Source organism: Canis aureus, chromosome 7 (assembly GCF_053574225.1).
Source record: "Canis aureus isolate CA01 chromosome 7, VMU_Caureus_v.1.0, whole genome shotgun sequence".
Lineage (NCBI taxonomy): Eukaryota > Metazoa > Chordata > Mammalia > Carnivora > Canidae > Canis > Canis aureus.
Genome location: NC_135617.1, coordinates 74,968,664 through 74,989,244, shown reverse-complemented (window position 1 = coordinate 74,989,244; position 20,581 = coordinate 74,968,664).

Below are 20,581 nucleotides of genomic sequence, written 5' to 3'. Positions count from 1 at the left end.
CCTGCAGAGTGAGTTTCGCAGGTGTTCAGCAGAGACGTTTGCCAGAGGCTTCTGAGACGCAGGGTAACAATGCAGACCTGGAGGGTATCCCCAGGTGCAGTCGACTGGTAATCTTGGAACCTCCTGACTCAGAATACTGCTACCTTCTCACTGCCATAGGAATGCAGCTAGTTGACAGCTAGCTGGCTTCAAGACATGCTTCCCTGAGAGAGTTGAGGACAGGGCAGAACCCTCCCGCATGCTGCCTGACTGTAGGAGTAGGTGCTAACATCCTAATGTTAGTGGCTGGGAGAGGTTGCGGGAAAAGCATGTGTGAGCACTGGGCCTGAACTCCCGTGTATCTGAGTTGAATACAGCGATTTCCAACGACTTTCCTCAACCAGAGTGTAGCTAGGTTCCAAATCCCATGTACGAGCGGGTAGCAGACATCTGCCTCCCATGCATACACACTTCTGAGAGTTGAGCTTATGGCCTGTACCTCCACATCCAGCCTGCTGGTACCCTTGGCTTCTAAAAGGCCTAGGCTCGCTGTTTGACGGAAGTGCTGGGAGAGGTAATTGGAATCTCCCGGCACACAAGACCAGTGCCTCCAAGCTCAATTCACGATTTCCCAGTAATTCTTGTGGTACACAGGTGCTACATACTAAGTTCCATATGTGAGATGGTAGCTGAACGCCTTGTCCAAAAGCATCTTACTTCTGAGAGTTGAGCCCACCGTCAGTCCCTCACAGTTCCACACTGCCTGCAGAGTGAGTTTCACACGTCTTCACCAGAGACGATTGCCAGAGGCTTCTGAGAACAAGTTAACAATGCAGACCAGGAGGGTATCTCCAGGTGCAGTAGAGTGGTAATCTTGGAACCTCCTGACTCAGAGTACTGCTACCTTCTCACTGCCATAGGAATGCAGCTAGTTGACAGCTGGCTTCAAGACATGCTTCCCTGTGAGAGCTGAGGACAGGGCAGAACCCTCCCGCATCCTACCTGACTGTAGGTGTAGCTGCTAACATCCTTATGTTAGTGGCTGGGAGAGGTTGCGGGAAAAGCATGTGTGAGCACTGGGCCTGAACTCCCGTGTATCTGAGTTGAATACAGCGATTTCCAATGGACTTCTTCAATCACAGTGTAGCTAGGTTCCAACTCCCATGTCCGAGTGGGTAGCAGACATCTGCCTCCCATGCATACACACTTCTGAGAGTTGAGCTTATGGCCTGTACCTCCACATCCAGCCTGCTGGTACCCTTGGCTTCTAAAAGGCCTAGGCTCGCTGTTTGACGGAAGTGCTGGGAGAGGTAATTGGAATCACCTGGCACACAAGACTTGTGCCTCCAAGCTCAGTTCAGCGATTTCCTAGTAATTCCTGTGGTAGACTGGTGCTACATACTAAGTTCCATACGTGAGAGGGTAGCTGAACGCCTTGTCCAAAACCATCTTACTTCTGAGAGTTGAGCTCACCCTCAGTCCCTCACAGTTCCACACTGCCTGCAGAGTGAGTTTCGCAGGTCTTCAGCAGAGACGTTTGCCAGAGGCTTCTGAGACGCAGGGTAACAATGCAGACCTGGAGGGTATCCCCAGGTGCAGTCGACTGGTAATCTTGGAACCTCCTGACTCAGAATACTGCTACCTTCTCACTGCCATAGGAATGCAGCTAGTTGACAGCTGGCTTCAAGACTTGCTTCCCTGTGAGAGCTGAGGACAGGGCAGAACCCTCCCGCATGCTACCTGACTGTAGGAGTAGGTGCTAACATCCTAATGTTAGTGGCTGGGAGAGGTTGCGGGAAAAGCATGTGTGAGCACTGGGCCTGAACTCCCGTGTATCTGAGTTGAATACAGCCATTTCCAACGACTTTCCTCAACCAGAGTGTAGCTAGGTTCCAAATCCCATGTACGAGCGGGTAGCAGACATCTGCCTCCCATGCATACACACTTCTGAGAGTTGAGCTTATGGCCTGTACCTCCACATCCAGCCTGCTGGTACCCTTGGCTTCTAAAAGGCCTAGGCTCGCTGTTTGACGGAAGTGCTGGGAGCGGTAATTGGAATCTCCCGGCACACAAGACGAGTGCCTCCAAGCTCAATTCACGATTTCCCAGTAATTCTTGTGGTAGACAGGTGCTACATACTAAGTTCCATATGTGAGATGGTAGCTGAACGCCTTGTCCAAAAGCATCTTACTTCTGAGAGTTGAGCCCACCCTCAGTCCCTCACAGTTCCACACTGCCTGCAGAGTGAGTTTCACACGTCTTCCCCAGAGACGATTGCCAGAGGCTTCTGAGTACAAGTTAATAATGCAGACCTGGAGGGTATCTCCAGGTGCAGTAGAGTGGTAATCTTGGAACCTCCTGACTCAGAGTACTGCTACCTTCTCACTGCCATAGGAATGCAGCTAGTTGACAGCTGGCTTCAAGACATGCTTCCCTGTGAGAGCTGAGGACAGGGCAGAACCCTCCCGCATCCTGCCTGACTGTAGGAGTAGCTGCTAACATCCTTATGTTAGTGGCTGGGAGAGGTTGCGGGAAAAGCATGTGTGAGCACTGGGCCTGAACTCCCGTGTATCTGAGTTGAATACAGCGATTTCCAATGGCCTTCTTCAATCACAGTGTAGCTAGGTTCCAACTCCCATGTCCGAGTGGGTAGCAGACATCTGCCTCCCATGCATACACACTTCTGAGAGTTGAGCTTATGGCCTGTACCTCCACATCCAGCCTGCTGGTACCCTTGGCTTCTAGAAGGCCTAGGCTCGCTGTTTGACGGAAGTGCTGGGAGAGGTAATTGGAATCACCCGGCACACAAGACTAGTGCCTCAAAGCTCAGTTCAGCGATTTCCTAGTAATTCCTGTGGTAGACTGGTGCTACATACTAAGTTCCATACGTGAGAGGGTAGCTGAACGCCTTGTCCAAAACCATCTTACTTCTGAGAGTTGAGCTCACCCTCAGTCCCTCACAGTTCCACACTGCCTGCAGAGTGAGTTTCGCAGGTCTTCAGCAGAGACGTTTGCCAGAGGCTTCTGAGACGCAGGGTAACAATGCAGACCTGGACGGTATCCCCAGGTGCAGTCGACTGGTAATCTTGGAACCTCCTGACTCAGAATACTGCTACCTTCTCACTGCCATAGGAATGCAGCTAGTTGACAGCTGGCTTCAAGACTTGCTTCCCTGTGAGAGCTGAGGACAGGGCAGAACCCTCCCGCATGATGCCGGACTGCAGGAGTAGCTGCTAACATCCTAATGTTAGTGGCTGGGAGAGGTTGCGGGAAAAGCATGTGTGAGCACTGGGCCTGAACTCCCGTGTATCTGAGTTGAATACAGCGATTTCCAACGACTTTCCTCAACCAGAGTGTAGCTAGGTTCCAAATCCCATGTACGAGCCAGTAGCAGACATCTGCCTCCCATGCATACACACTTCTGAGAGTTGAGCTTATGCCCTGTACCTCCACATCCAGCCTGCTGGTATCCTTGGCTTCTAAAAGGCCTAGGTTCGCTGTTTGACGGAAGTGCTGGGAGAGGTAATTGGAATCTCCCGGCACACAAGACGAGTGCCTCCAAGCTCAATTCACGATTTCCCAGTAATTCATGTGGTAGACAGGTGCTACATGCTAAGTTCCATATGTGAGATGGTAGATGAACGCCTTGTCCAAAAGCATCTTACTTCTGAGAGTTGAGCCCACCCTCAGTCCCTCACAGTTCCACACTGCCTGCAGAGTGAGTTTCACACGTCTTCACCAGAGACTATTGCCAGAGGCTTCTGAGTACAAGTTAACAATGCAGACCTGGAGGGTATCTCCAGGTGCAGTAGAGTGGTAATCTTGGAACCTCCTGACTCAGAGTACTGCTACCTTCTCACTGCCATAGGAATGCAGCTAGTTGACAGCTGGCTTCAAGACATGCTTCCCTGTGAGAGCTGAGGACAGGGCAGAACCCTCCCGCATCCTGCCTGACTGTAGGAGTAGATGCTAACATCCTTATGTTAATGGCTGGGAGAGGTTGCGGGAAAAGCATGTGTGAGCACTGGGCTTGAACTCCCGTGTATCTGAGTTGAATACAGCGATGTCCAATGGCCTTCTTCAATAACAGTGTAGCTAGGTTCCAACTCCCATGTCCGAGTGGGTAGCAGACATCTGCCTCCCATGCATACACACTTCTGAGAGTTGAGCTTATGGCCTGTACCTCCACATCCAGCCTGCTGGTACCCTTGGCTTCTAAAAGGCCTAGGCTCGCTGTTTGACGGAAGTGCTGGGAGAGGTAATTGGAATCTCCCGGCACACAAGACGAGTGCCTCCAAGCTCAATTCACGATTTCCCAGTAATTCTTGTGGTAGACAGCTGTTACATACTAAGTTCCATATGTAAGATGGTAGCTGAACGCCTTGTCCAAAAGCATCTTACTTCTGAGAGTTTAGCTCACCCTCAGTCCCTCACAATTCCACACTGCCTGCAGAGTGAGTTTCACACGTCTTCACCAGAGACGATTGCCAGAGGCTTCTGAGTACAAGTTAACAATGCAGACCTGGAGGGTATCTCCAGGTGCAGTAGACTGGTAATCTTGGAACCTCCTGACTCAGAGTACTGCTACCTTCTCACTGCCATAGGAATGCAGCTAGTTGACAGCTGGCTTCAAGACATGCTTCCCTGTGAGAGCTGAGGACAGGGCAGAACCCTCCCGCATCCTGCCTGACTGTAGGAGTAGCTGCTAACATCCTTATGTTAGTGGCTGGGAGAGGTTGCGGGAAAAGCATGTGTGAGCACTGGGCCTGAACTCCCGTGTATCTGAGTTGAATACAGCGATTTCCAACGGCTTTCCACCACCAGAGTGTAGCTAGGTTCCAAATCCCATGTACGAGCGGGTAGCAGACATCTGCCTCCCATGCATACACACTTCTGAGAGTTGAGCTTATGGCCTGTACCTCCACATCCAGCCTGCTGGTACCCTTGGCTTCTAAAAGGCCTAGGCTCGCTGTTTGACGGAAGTGCTGGGAGAGGTAATTGGAATCACCCGGCACACAAGACTAGTGCCTCCAAGCTGAGTTCAGCGATTTCCTGGTAATTCCTGTGGTAGACTGGTGCTACATACTAAGTTCCATACGTGAGAGGGTAGCTGAACGCCTTGTCCAAAACCATCTTACTTCTGAGAGTTGAGCTCAGCCACAGTCCCTCACAGTTCCACACTGCCTGCAGAGTGAGTTTCGCAGGTGTTCAGCAGAGACGTTTGCCAGAGGCTTCTGAGACGCAGGGTAACAATGCAGACCTGGAGGGTATCCCCAGGTGCAGTCGACTGGTAATCTTGGAACCTCCTGACTCAGAATACTGCTACCTTCTCACTGCCATAGGAATGCAGCTAGTTGACAGCTAGCTGGCTTCAAGACATGCTTCCCTGAGAGAGCTGAGGACAGGGCAGAACCCTCCCGCATGCTGCCTGACTGTAGGAGTAGGTGCTAACATCCTAATGTTAGTGGCTGGGAGAGGTTGCGGGAAAAGCATGTGTGAGCACTGGGCCTGAACTCCCGTGTATCTGAGTTGAATACAGCGATTTCCAACGACTTTCCTCAACCAGAGTGTAGCTAGGTTCCAAATCCCATGTACGAGCGGGTAGCAGACATCTGCCTCCCATGCATACACACTTCTGAGAGTTGAGCTTATGGCCTGTACCTCCACATCCAGCCTGCTGGTACCCTTGGCTTCTAAAAGGCCTAGGCTCGCTGTTTAACGGAAGTGCTGGGAGAGGTAATTGGAATCTCCCGGCACACAAGACCAGTGCCTCCAAGCTCAATTCACGATTTCCCACTAAATCTTGTGGTAGACAGGTGCTACATACTAAGTTCCATTTGTGAGATGGTAGCTGAACGCCTTGTCCAAAAGCATCTTACTTCTGAGAGTTGAGCCCACCCTCAGTCCCTCACAGTTCCACACTGCCTGCAGAGTGAGTTTCACACGTCTTCACCAGAGACGATTGCCAGAGGCTTCTGAGAACAAGTTAACAATGCAGACCTGGAGGGTATCTCCAGGTGCAGTAGAGTGGTAATCTTGGAACCTCCTGACTCAGAGTACTGCTACCTTCTCACTGCCATAGGAATGCAGCTAGTTGACAGCTGGCTTCAAGACATGCTTCCCTGTGAGAGCTGAGGACAGGGCAGAACCCTCCCGCATCCTACCTGACTGTAGGTGTAGCTGCTAACATCCTTATGTTAGTGGTTGGGAGAGGTTGCGGGAAAAGCATGTGTGAGCACTGGGCCTGAACTCCCGTGTATCTGAGTTGAATACAGCGATTTCCAATGGACTTCTTCAATCACAGTGTAGCTAGGTTCCAACTCCCATGTCCGAGTGGGTAGCAGACATCTGCCTCCCATGCATACACACTTCTGAGAGTTGAGCTTATGGCCTGTACCTCCACATCCAGCCTGCTGGTACCCTTGGCTTCTAAAAGGCCTAGGCTCGCTGTTTGACGGAAGTGCTGGGAGAGGTAATTTTAATCACCCGGCACACAAGACTAGTGCCTCCAAGCTCAGTTCAGCGATTTCCTAGTAATTCCTGTGGTAGACTGGTGCTACATACTAAGTTCCATACGTGAGAGGGTAGCTGAACGCCTTGTCCAAAACCATCTTACTTCTGAGAGTTGAGCTCACCCTCAGTCCCTCACAGTTCCACACTGCCTGCAGAGTGAGTTTCGCAGGTCTTCAGCAGAGACGTTTGCCAGAGGCTTCTGAGACGCAGGGTAACAATGCAGACCTGGAGGGTATCCCCAGGTGCAGTCGACTGGTAATCTTGGAACCTCCTGACTCAGAATACTGCTACCTTCTCACTGCCATAGGAATGCAGCTAGTTGACAGCTGGCTTCAAGACTTGCTTCCCTGTGAGAGCTGAGGACAGGGCAGAACCCTCCCGCATGCTACCTGACTGTAGGAGTAGGTGCTAACATCCTAATGTTAGTGGCTGGGAGAGGTTGCGGGAAAAGCATGTGTGAGCACTGGGCCTGAACTCCCGTGTATCTGAGTTGAATACAGCCATTTCCAACGACTTTCCTCAACCAGAGTGTAGCTAGGTTCCAAATCCCATGTACGAGCGGGTAGCAGACATCTGCCTCCCATGCATACACACTTCTGAGAGTTGAGCTTATGGCCTGTACCTCCACATCCAGCCTGCTGGTACCCTTGGCTTCTAAAAGGCCTAGGCTCGCTGTTTGACGGAAGTGCTGGGAGCGGTAATTGGAATCTCCCGGCACACAAGACGAGTGCCTCCAAGCTCAATTCACGATTTCCCAGTAATTCTTGTGGTAGACAGGTGCTACATACTAAGTTCCATATGTGAGATGGTAGCTGAACGCCTTGTCCAAAAGCATCTTACTTCTGAGAGTTGAGCCCACCCTCAGTCCCTCACAGTTCCACACTGCCTGCAGAGTGAGTTTCACACGTCTTCACCAGAGACGATTACCAGAGGCTTCTGAGTACAAGTTAATAATGCAGACCTGGAGGGTATCTCCAGGTGCAGTAGAGTGGTAATCTTGGAACCTCCTGACTCAGAGTACTGCTACCTTCTCACTGCCATAGGAATGCAGCTAGTTGACAGCTGGCTTCAAGACATGCTTCCCTGTGAGAGCTGAGGACAGGGCAGAACCCTCCCGCATCCTGCCTGACTGTAGGAGTAGCTGCTAACATCCTTATGTTAGTGGCTGGGAGAGGTTGCGGGAAAAGCATGTGTGAGCACTGGGCCTGAACTCCCGTGTATCTGAGTTGAATACAGCGATTTCCAATGGCCTTCTTCAATCACAGTGTAGCTAGGTTCCAACTCCCATGTCCGAGTGGGTAGCAGACATTTGCCTCCCATGCATACACACTTCTGAGAGTTGAGCTTATGGCCTGTACCTCCACATCCAGCCTGCTGGTACCCTTGGCTTCTAGAAGGCCTAGGCTCGCTGTTTGACGGAAGTGCTGGGAGAGGTAATTGGAATCACCCGGCACACAAGACTAGTGCCTCAAAGCTCAGTTCAGCGATTTCCTAGTAATTCCTGTGGTAGACTGGTGCTACATACTAAGTTCCATACGTGAGAGGGTAGCTGAACGCCTTGTCCAAAACCATCTTACTTCTGAGAGTTGAGCTCACCCTCAGTCCCTCACAGTTCCACACTGCCTGCAGAGTGAGTTTCGCAGGTCTTCAGCAGAGACGTTTGCCAGAGGCTTCTGAGACGCAGGGTAACAATGCAGACCTGGACGGTATCCCCAGGTGCAGTCGACTGGTAATCTTGGAACCTCCTGACTCAGAATACTGCTACCTTCTCACTGCCATAGGAATGCAGCTAGTTGACAGCTGGCTTCAAGACTTGCTTCCCTGTGAGAGCTGAGGACAGGGCAGAACCCTCCCGCATGCTGCCGGACTGTAGGAGTAGCTGCTAACATCCTAATGTTAGTGGCTGGGAGAGGTTGCGGGAAAAGCATGTGTGAGCACTGGGCCTGAACTCCCGTGTATCTGAGTTGAATACAGCGATTTCCAACGACTTTCCTCAACCAGAGTGTAGCTAGGTTCCAAATCCCATGTACGAGCCAGTAGCAGACATCTGCCTCCCATGCATACACACTTCTGAGAGTTGAGCTTATGCCCTGTACCTCCACATCCAGCCTGCTGGTATCCTTGGCTTCTAAAAGGCCTAGGTTCGCTGTTTGACGGAAGTGCTGGGAGAGGTAATTGGAATCTCCCGGCACACAAGACGAGTGCCTCCAAGCTCAATTCACGATTTCCCAGTAATTCTTGTGGTAGACAGGTGCTACATACTAAGTTCCATATGTGAGAAGGTAGCTGAACGCCTTGTCCAAAAGCATCTTACTTCTGAGAGTTGAGCACACCCTCAGTCCCTCACACTACCACACTGCCTGCAGAGTGAGTTTCACACGTCTTCACCAGAGCCGATTGCCAGAGGCTTCTGAGTACAAGTTAACAATGCAAACCTGGAGGGTATCTCCAGGTGCAGTAGAGTGGTAATCTTGGAACCTCCTGACTCAGAGTACTGCTACCTTCTCACTGCCATAGGAATGCAACTAGTTGACAGCTGGCTTGAAGACATGCTTCCCTGTGAGAGCTGAGGACAGGGCAGAACCCTCCCGCATCCTGCCTGAGTGTAGGAGTAGCTGCTAACATCCTTATGTTAGTGGCTGGGAGAGGTTGCGGGAAAAGCATGTGTGAGCACTGGGCCTGAACTCCCGTGTATCTGAGTTGAATACAGCGATTTCCAATGGCCTTCTTCAATCACAGTGTAGCTAGGTTCCAACTCCCATGTCCGAGTGGGTAGCAGACATCTGCCTCCCATGCATACACACTTCTGAGAGTTGAGCTTATGGCCTGTACCTCCACATCCAGCCTGCTGGTACCCTTGGCTTCTAAAAGGCCTAGGCTCGCTGTTTGACGGAAGTGCTGGGAGAGGTTATTGGAATCACCCGGCACACAAGACTAGTGCCTCCAAGCTCAATTCAGCTATTTCCTAGTAATTCCTGTGGTAGATTGGTGCTACATACTAAGTTCCATACTTGAGAGGGTACCTGAACGCCTTCTCCAAAACCATCTTACTTCTGAGAGTTGAGCTCAGCCCCAGTCCCTCACAGTTCCACACTGCCTGCAGAGTGAGTTTCGCAGGTCTTCAGCAGAGACGTTTGTCAGAGGCTTCTGAGACGCAGGGTAACAATGCAGACCTGGAGGGTATCCCCAGGTGCAGTCGACTGGTAATCTTGGAACCTCCTGACTCAGAATACTGCTACCTTCTCACTGCCATAGGAATGCAGCTAGTTGCCAGCTAGCTGGCTTCAAGACATGCTTCCCTGAGAGAGCTGAGGACAGGGCAGAACCCTCCCGCATGCTGCCTGACTGTAGGAGTAGCTGCTAACATCCTAATGTTAGTGGCTGGGAGAGGTTGCGGGAAAAGCATGTGTGAGCACTGGGCCTGAACTCCCGTGTATCTGAGTTGAATACAGCGATTTCCAACGGCTTTCCTCAACCAGAGTGTAGCTAGGTTCTAAATCCCATGTACGAGGGCGTAGCAGACATCTGCCTCCCATGCATACACACTTCTGAGAGTTGAGCTTATGGCCTGTACCTCCATATCCAGCCTGCTGGTACCCTTGGCTTCTAAAAGGCCTAGGCTCGCTGTTTGACGGAAGTGCTGGGAGAGGTAATTGGAATCTCCCGTCACACAAGACGAGTGCCTCCAAGCTCAATTCACGATTTCCCAGTAATTCTTGTGGTAGACAGGTGCTACATACTAAGTTCCATATGTGAGATGGTAGCTGAACGCCTTGTCCAAAAGCATCTTACTTCTGAGAGTTGAGCCCACCCTCAGTCCCTCACAGTTCCACACTGCCTGCAGAGTGAGTTTCACACGTCTTCACCAGAGACGATTGCCAGAGGCTTCTGAGTACAAGTTAACAATGCAGACCTGGAGGGTATCTCCAGGTGCAGTAGAGTGGTAATCTTGGAACCTCCTGACTCAGAGTACTGCTACCTTCTCACTGCCATAGAAATGCAGCTAGTTGACAGCTGGCTTCAAGACATGCTTCCCTGTGAGAGCTGAGGACCGGGCAGAACCCTCCCGCATCCTGCCTGACTGTAGGAGTAGCTGCTAACATCCTTATGTTAGTGGCTGGGAGAGGTTGCGGGAAAAGCATGTGTGAGCACTGGGCCTGAACTCCCGTGTATCTGAGTTGAATACAGCGATTTCCAATGGCCTTCTTCAATCACAGTGTAGCTAGGTTCCAACTCCCATGTCCGCGTGGGTAGCAGACATCTGCCTCCCATGCATATACACTTCTGAGAGTTGAGCTTATGGCCTGTACCTCCACATCCAGCCTGCTGGTACCCTTGGCTTCTAAAAGGCCTAGGCTCGCTGTTTGACGGAAGTGCTGGGAGAGGTAATTGGAATCACCCGGCACACAAGACTAGTGCGTCCAAGCTCAGTTCAGCGATTTCCTAGTAATTCCTTTGGTAGACTGGTGCTACATACTAAGTTCCATACGTGAGAGGGTAGCTGAACGCCTTGTCCAAAACCATCTAACTTCTGAGAGTTGAGCTCACCCTCAGTCCCTCACAGTTCCACACTGCCTGCAGAGTGAGTTTCGCAGGTCTTCAGCAGAGACGTTTGCCAGAGGCTTCTGAGACGCAGGGTAGCAATGCAGACCTGGAGGGTATCCAAAGGTGCAGTCGACTGGTAATCTTGGAACCTCCTGACTCAGAATATTGCTACCTTCTCACTGCCATAGGAATGCAGCTAGTTGACAGCTAGCTGGCTTCAAGACATGCTTCTCTGAGAGAGCTGAGGACAGGGCAGAACCCTCCCGCATGCTACCTGACTGTAGGAGTAGCTGCTAACATCCTAATGTTAGTGGCTGGGAGAGGTTGCGGGAAAAGCATGTGTGAGCACTGGGCCTGAACTCCCGTGTATCTGAGTTCAATACAGCGATTTCCAACGGCTTTCCTCAACCAGAGTGTAGCTAGTTTCCAAATCCCATGTACGAGCGGGTAGCAGACATCTGCCTCCCATGCATACACACTTCTGAGAGTTGAGCTTATGGCCTGTACCTCCACATCCAGCCTGCTGGTATCCTTGGCTTCTAAAAGGCCTAGGCTCGCTGTTTGACGGAAGTGCTGGGAGAGGTAATTGGAATCTCCCGGCACACAAGACGAGTGCCTCCAAGCTCAATTCACGATTTCCCAGTAATTCTTGTGGTAGACATGTGCTACATAGTAAGTTCCATATGTGAGAAGGTAGCTGAACGCCTTGTCCAAAATCATCTTACTTCTGAGAGTTGAGCACACCCTCAGGCCCTCACACTACCACACTGCCTGCAGAGTGAGTTTCACACGTCTTCACCAGAGACCATTGCCAGAGGATTCTGAGTACAAGTTAACAATGCAGACCTGGAGGGTATCTCCAGGTGCAGTAGAGTGGTAATCTTGGAACCTCCTGACTCAGAGTACTGCTACCTTCTCACTGCCATAGGAATGCAGCTAGTTGACAGCTGGCTTCAAGACGTGCTTCCCTGTGAGAGCTGAGAACAGGGCAGAAACCTCCCGCATCCTGCCTGACTGTAGGAGTAGCTGCTAACATCCTTATGTTAGTGGCTGGGAGAGGTTGCGGGAAAAGCATGTGTGAGCACTGGGCCTGAACTCCCGTGTATCTGAGTTGAATACAGCGATTTCCAATGGCCTTCTTCAATCACAGTGTAGCTAGGTTCCAACTCCCATGTCCGAGTGGGTAGCAGACATCTGCCTCCCATGCATACACACTTCTGAGAGTTGAGCTTATGGCCTGTACCTCCACATCCAGCCTGCTGGTACCCTTGGCTTCTAAAAGGCCTAGGCTCGCTGTTTGACGGAAGTGCTGGGAGAGGTAATTGGAATCACCCGGCACACAAGACTAGTGCCTCCAAGCTCAGTTCAGCGATTTCCTAGTAATTCCTGTGGTAGACTGGTGCTACATACTAAGTTTCATACGTGAGAGGGTAGCTGAACGCCTTGTCCAAAACCATCTTACATCTGAGAGTTGAGCTCAGCCTCAGTCCCTCACAGTTCCACACTGCCTGCAGAGTGAGTTTCGCAGGTCTTCAGCAGAGAGGTTTGCCAGAGGCTTCTGAGACGCAGGGTAACAATGCAGACCTGGAGGGTATCCCCAGTTGCAGGCAACTGGTAATCTTGGAACCTCCTGACTCAGAATACTGCTACCTTCTCACTGCCATAGGAATGCAGCTAGTTGACAGCTAGCTGGCTTCAAGACATGCTTCCCTGAGAGAGCTGAGGACAGGGCAGAACCCTCCCGCATGCTGCCTGACTGTAGGAGTAGCTGCTAACATCCTAATGTTAGTGACTGGGAGAGGTTGCGGGAAAAGCATGTGTGAGCACTGGGCCTGAACTCCCGTGTATCTGAGTTGAATACAGCGATTTCCAACGGCTTTCCTCAACCAGAGTGTAGCTAGGTTCCAAATCCCATGTACGAGCGGGTAGCAGACATCTGCCTCCCATGCATACACACTTCTGAGAGTTGAGCTTAAGGCCTGTACCTCCACATCCAGCCTGCTGGTACCCTTGGCTTCTAAAAGGCCTAGGCTCGCTGTTTGACGGAAGTGCTGGGAGAGGTAATTGGAATCTCCCGGCACACAAGACGAGTGCCTCCAAGCTCAATTCACGATTTCCCAGTAATTCTTGTGGTAGTTAGGTGCTACATACTAAGTTCCATATGTGAGAAGGTAGCTGAACGCCTTGTCCAAAAGCATCTTACTTCTGAGAGTTGAGCACACCCTCAGTCCCTCACACTTCCACACTGCCTGCAGAGTGAGTTTCACACGTCTTCACCAGAGACGATTGCCAGAGGCTTCTGAGTACAAGTTAACAATGCAGACCTGGAGGGTATCTCCAGGTGCAGTAGAGTGGTAATCTTGGAACCTCCTGACTCAGAGTACTGCTACCTTCTCACTGCCATTGGAATGACGCTAGTTGACAGCTGGCTTCAAGACATGCTTCCCTGTGAGAGCTGAGGACAGGGCAGAACCCTCCCGCATCTTGCCTGACTGCAGGAGTAGCTGCTAACATCCTAATGTTAGTGGCTGGGAGAGGTTGCGGGAAAAGCATGTTTGAGCACTGGGCCTGAACTCCCGTGTATCTGAGTTGAATACAGCGATTTCCAAAGGCTTTCCTCAACCAGAGTGTAGCTAGGTTCCAAATCCCATGTACGAGCGGGTAGCAGACATCTGCCTCCCATGCATACACACTTCTGAGAGTTGAGCTTAAGGCCTTACCTCCACATCGAGCCTGCTGGTACCCTTGGCTTCTAAAAGGCCTACGCTCGCTGTTTGACGGAAGTGCTGGGAGAGGTAATTGGAATCTCCCGGCACACAAGACGAGAGCCTCCGCTCAATTCACGATTTCCCAGTAATTCTTGTGGTAGTTAGGTGCTACATACTAAGTTCCATATGTGAGAAGGTAGCTGAACGCCTTGTCCAAAAGCATCATACTTCTGAGAGTTGAGCACACACTCAGTCCCTCACACTTCCACACTGCCTGCAGAGTGAGTTTCACACGTCTTCACCAGAGACGATTGCCAGAGGCTTCTGAGTACAAGTTAACAATGCAGACCTGGAGGGCATCTCCCGGTGCAGTAGAGTGGTAATCTTGGAACCTCCTGACTCAGAGTACTGCTACCTTCTCACTGCCATAGGAATGCAGCTAGATGAAAGCTGGCTTCAAGACATGCTTCCCAGTGAGAGCTGAGGACAGGGTAGAACCCTCCCGCATCCTGCCTGACTGTAGGAGTAGCTGCTAACATCCTAATATTAGTGGCTGGGAGAGGTTGCGGGAAAAGCATGTGTGAGCACTGGGCCTGAACTCCCGTGTATCTGAGTTGAATACAGCGATTTCCAACGGCTTTCCTCAACCAGAGTGTAGCTAGGTTCCAAATCCCATGTACGAGCGGGTAGCAGACATCTGCCTCCCATGCATACACACTTCTGAGAGTTGAGCTGATGGCCTATACCTCCACATCCAGCCTGCTGGTATCCTTGGCTTCTAAAAGGCCTAGGCTCGCTGTTTGACGGAAGTGCTGGGAGAGGTAATTGGAATCACCCGGCACACAAGACTAGTGCCTCCAAGCTCAGTTCACGATTTCCTAGTAATTCCTGTGGTAGACTGGTGCTACATACTAAGTTCCATACGTGAGAGCGTAGCTGAACGCCTTGTCCAAAACCATCTTACTTCTGAGAGTTGAGCTCACCCTCAGTCCCTCACAGTTCCACACTGCCTGCAGAGTGAGTTTCGCAGGTCTTCAGCAGAGACGTTTGCCAGAGGCTTCTAGGACGCAGGGTAACAATGCAGACCTGGAGGGTATACCCAGGTACAGTCGACTGGTAATCTTGGAACCTCCTGACTCAGAATACTGCTACCTTCTCACTGCCATAGGAATGCAGCTAGTTGACAGCTGGCTTCAAGACATGCTTCCCTGTGAGAGCTGAGGACAGGGCAGAAACCTCCCGCATCCTGCCTGACTGTAGGAGTAGCTGCTAACATCCTTATGTTAGTGGCTGGGAAAGGTTGCGGGAAAAGCATGTGTGAGCACTGGGCCTGAACTCCCGTGTATCTGAGTTGAATACAGCGATTTCCAACGGCTTTCCTCAACCAGAGTGTAGCTAGGTTCCAAATCCCATGTACGAGCGGGTAGCAGACATCTGCCTCCCATGCATACACACTTCTGAGAGTTGAGCTTATGGCCTGTACCTCCACATCCAGCCTGCTGGTACCCTTGGCTTCTAAAAGGCCTAGGCTCGCTGTTTGACGGAAGTGCTGGGAGAGGTAATTGGAATCTCCCGGCACACAAGACGAGTGCCTCCAAGCTCAATTCACGATTTCCCAGTAATTCTTGTGGTAGACAGGTGCTACATACTAAGTTCCATATGTGAGATGGTAGCTGAACGCCTTGTCCAAAAGCATCTTACTTCTGAGAGTTGAGCCCACCCTCAGTCCCTCACAGTTCCACACTGCCTGCAGAGTGAGTTTCACACGTCGTCACCAGAGACGATTGCCAGAGGCTTCTGAGTACAAGTTAAGAATGCAGACCTGGAGGGTATCTCCAGGTGCAGTAGAGTGGTAATCTTGGAACCTCCTGACTCAGAGTACTGCTACCTTCTCACTGCCATAGGAATGCAGCTAGTTGACAGCTGGCTTCAAGACATGCTTCCCTGTGAGAGCTGAGAACAGGGCAGAACCCTCCCGCATGCTGCCTGACTGTAGGAGTAGCTGCTAACATCCTTATGTTAGTGGCTGGGAGAGGTTGCGGGAAAAGCATGTGTGAGCACTGGGCCTGAACTCCCGTGTATCTGAGTTGAATACAGCGATTTCCAATGGCCTTCTTCAATCACAGTGTAGCTAGGTTCCAACTCCCATGTCCGAGTGGGTAGGAGACATCTGCCTCCCATGCATACACACTTCTGAGAGTTGAGCTTATGGCCTGTACCTCCACAGCCACCCTGCTGGTACCCTTGGCTTCTAAAAGGCCTAGGCTCGCTGTTTGACGGAAGTGCTGGGAGAGGTCATTGGAATCACCCGGCACACAAGACTAGTGACTCCAAGCTCAGTCCAGCGATTTCCCAGTAATTCTTGTGGTAGACAGGTGCTACATACTAAGTTCATTGTGAGAATGTAGCTGAACGCCTTGTCGAAAAGCATCTTACTTCTGAGAGTTGAGCTTAGCCCTAGTCCCTCACAGTTCCACACTGCCTGCAGAGTGAGTTTCATACGTCTTCACAGGAGACGATTACCGGTGGCTTCTGAGACGCAGGGTAACATGCAGACCTGGAGGGTATCTCCAGGTGCAGTAGAGTGGTAATCTTGGAACCTCCTGACTCAGAGTACTGCTACCTTCTCACTGCCATAGGAATGCAGCTAGTTGACAGCTGACTTCAAGACATGCTTCCCTGTGAGAGCTGAGAGCAGGGCAGAACCCTCCCGCATCCTGCCTGACTGTAGGAGTAGCTGCTAACATCCTAATATTAGTGGCTGGGAGAGGTTGCGGGAAAAGCATGTGTGAGCACTGGGCCTGAACTCCCGTGTATCTGAGTTCAATACAGCGATTTCCAACGGCTTTCCTCAACCAGAGTGTAGCTTGGTTCCAAATCCCATGTACGAGCGGGTAGCAGACATCTGCCTCCCATGCATACACACTTCTGAGAGTTGAGCTTATGTCCTGTGCCTCCACATCCAGCCTGCTGGTACCCTTGGCTTCTAAAAGGCCTAGGCTCGCTGTTTGACGGAAGTGTTGGGAGAGGTAATTGGATTCACCCGGCACACAAGACTAGTGCCTCCAAGCTCAATTCACGATTTCCCAGTAATTCTTGTGGTAGACAGGTGCTACATACTAAGTTCCATACGTGAGAAGGTAGCTGAACGACTTGTCCAAAAGCATCTTACTTCTGAGAGTTGAGCTCAGCCTCAGTCCCTCACAGTTCCACACTGCCTGCACAGTGAGTTTCGCCGGTCTTCAGCAGAGACGATTGCCAGAGGCTTCTGAGTACAAGTTAACAAAGCTGACCTGGAGGGTATCTCCAGGTGAAGTAGAGTGGTAATCTTGGAACCTCCTGACTCAGAACACTGCTACATTCTCACTGCCATAGGAATGCAGCTAGTTGACAGCTGACTTCAAGACATGCTTCCCTGTGAGAGCTGAGAACAGGGCAGAACCCTCCCGCATCCTGCCTGACTGTAGGAGTAGCTGCTAACATCCTTATGTTAGTGGCTGGGAGAGGTTGCGGGAAAAGCATGTGTGAGCACTGGGCCTGAACTCCCGTGTATCTGAGTTGAATACAGCGATTTCCAATGGCCTTCTTCAATCCCAGTGTAGCTAGGTTCCAACTCCCATGTCCGAGGGGGTAGCAGACATCTGTCTCCCATGCATACACACTTCTGAGAGTTGAGCTTATGGCCTGTACCTCCACATCCAGCCTGCTGGTACCCTTGGCTTCTAAAAGGCCTAGGCTCGCTGTTTGACGGAAGTGTTGGGAGAGGTAAATGGAATCACCCGGCACACAAGACTAGTGCCTCCAAGTTCAGTCCAGCGATTTCCTAGTAATTCCTGTGGTAGACTCCTGCTACAAACTAAGTTCCATACGTGAGAGGGTAGCTGAACGCCTTGTCCAAAAGCATCTTACTTCTGAGAGTTGAGCTCAGCCTCAGTCCCTCACAGTTCCACACTGCCTGCAGAGTGAGTGTGGCGGGTCTTCAGCAGAAACGTTTGCCAGAGGCTTCTGAGACGCAGGGTAACATGCAGACCTGGAGAGTATCCCCAGGTGCAGTAGACTGGTAATCTTGGAACCTCCTGACTCAGAATACTGCTACCTTCTCACTGCCATAGGAATGCAGCTAGTTGACAGCTGGCTTCAAGACATGCTTCCCTGTGAGAGCTGAGGACAGCGCAGAACCCTCCCGCATCCTGCCTGACTGTAGGAGTAGCTGCTAACATCCTAATGTTAGTGGCTGGGAGAGGTTGCGGGAAAAGCATGTGTGAGCACTGGGCCTGAACTCCCGTGTATCTGAGTTGAATACAGCGATTTCCAACGGCTTTTCTCAACCAGAGTGTAGCTAGTTTCCAAATCCCATGTACGAGCGGGTGGCAGACATCTGCCTCCCATGCATACACACTTCTGAGAGTTGAGCTTATGGCCTGTACCTCCACATCCAGCCTGCTGGTACCCTTGGCTTCTAAAAGGCCTAGGCTCGCTGTTTGACGGAAGTGCTGGGAGAGGAAATTGGAATCTCCCGGCACACAAGACGAGTGCCTCCAAGCTCAACTCACGATTTCCCAGTAATTCTTGTGGTAGACAGGTGCTACATACTAAGTTCCATATGTGAGAAGGTAGCTGAACGCCTTGTCCAAAAGCATCTTACTTCTGAGAGTTGAGCTCAGCCTCAGTCCCTCACAGTTCCACACTGCCTGCAGAGTGAGTTTCACACGTCTTCACCAGAGACGATTGCCAGAGGCTTCTGAGTACAAGTTAACAATGCAGAATTGGAGGGTATCTCCAGGTGCAGTTGTGTGGTAATCTTGGAACCTCCTGACTCAGAGTACTGCTACCTTCTCACTGCCATAGGAATGCAGCTAGTTGACAGCTGGCTTCAAGACATGCTTCCCTGTGAGAGCTGAGGACAGGGCAGAACCTCCCGTATCCTGCCTGACTGTAGTAGTAGCTGCTAACATCCTTATGTTAGTGGTTGGGAGAGGTTGAGGGAAAAGCATGTGTGAGCACTGGGCCTGAACTCCCGTGTATCTGAGTTGAATACAGCGATTTCCAATGCCCTTCTTCAATCACAGTGTAGCTAGGTTCGAACTCCCATGTCCGAGTGGGTAGCAGACATCTGCCTCCCATGCATACACACTTCTGAGAGTTGAGCTTATGGCCTGTACCTCCACAGCCAGCCTGCTGGTACCCTTGGCTTCTAAAAGGCCTAGGCTCGCTGTTTGACGGAAATGTTGGGAGAGGTAATTGGAATCACCCGGCACACAAGACTAGTGCCTCCAAGCACAGTCCAGCGATTTCCTAGTAATTCCTGTGGTAGACTGGTGCTACATACTAAGTTCCATACGTGAGAGGGTAGCTGAACGCCTTGTCCAAATGCATCTTACTTCTGATAGTTGAGCTCAGCCTCAGTCCCTCACAGTTCCACACTGCCTGCAGAGTGAGTTTCGCAGGTCTTCAGCAGAGACGTTTGCCAGAGGCTTCTGAGACGCAGGGTAACATGCAGACCTGGAGAGTATCCCCAGGTGCAGTAGACTGGTAATCTTGGATCCTCCTGACTCAGAATACTGCTACCTTCTCACTGCCATAGAAATGCAGCTAGTTGACAGCTGGCTTCAAGACATGCTTCCCTGTGAGAGCTGAGGACAGGGCAGAACCCTCCCCATCCTGCCTGACTGTAGGAGTAGCGGCTAACATCCTAATGTTAGTGGCTGGGAGAGGTTGCGGGAAAAGCATGTGTGAGCACTGTGCCTGATCTCCCGTGTATCTGAGTTGAATACAGCGATTTCCAACGGCTTTCCTCAACCAGGGTGTAGCTAGGTTCCAAGTCCCATGTACGAGCGGGTAGCAGACATCTCCGTCCCATGCATACACACTTCTGAGAGTTGAGTTTATGGCCTGTACCTCCAGAGCCAGCCTGCTGGTACCCTTGGCTTCTAAAAGGCCTAGGCTCGCTGTTTGACGGAAGTGTTGGGAGAGGTAATTGGAATCTCCCGGCACACAAGACGAGTGCCTCCAAGCTCAATTCACGATTTCCCAGTAATTCTTGTGGTAGACAGGTGCTACATACTAAGTTCTATATGTGAGAAGGTAGCTGAACGCCTTGTCCAAAAGCATCTTACTTCTGAGAGTTGAGCTCAGCCTCAGTCCCTCACAGTTCCACACTGCCTGCAGAGTGAGTTTCACACGTCTTCACCAGAGACGATTGCCAGAGGCTTCTGAGTACAAGTTAACAATGCAGACCTGGAGGGTATCTCCAGGTGCAGTAGAGTGGTAATCTTGGAACCTCCTGACTCAAAATACTGCTACCTTCTCACTGCCATAGGAATGCAGCTAGTTGACAGCTGGCTTCAAGACATGCTTCCCTGTGAGAGCTGAGGACAGGGCAGATCCCTCCCGCATCCTGCCTGACTGTAGGAGTAGCTGCTAACATCCTTATGTTAGTGGCTGGGAGAGGTTGCGGGAAAAGCATGTGTGAGCACTGGGCCTGAACTCCCGTGTATCTGAGTTGAATACAGCGATTTCCAATGGCCTTCTTTAATCACAGTGTAGCTAGGTTCCAACTCCCATGTCCGAGTGGGTAGCAGACATCTGCCTCCCATGCATACACACTTCTGAGAGTTGAGCTTATGGCCTGTACCTCCACATCCAGCCTGCTGGTACCCTTGGCTTCTAAAAGGCCTAGGCTCGCTGTTTGACGGAAGTGCTGGGAGAGGTAATTGGAATCACCCGGCACACAAGACTAGTGCCTCCAAGCTCACTTCAGCGATTTCCTACTAATTCCTGTGGTAGACTGGTGCTACATACTAAGTACCATACGTGAGAGGTTAGCTGAACGCCTT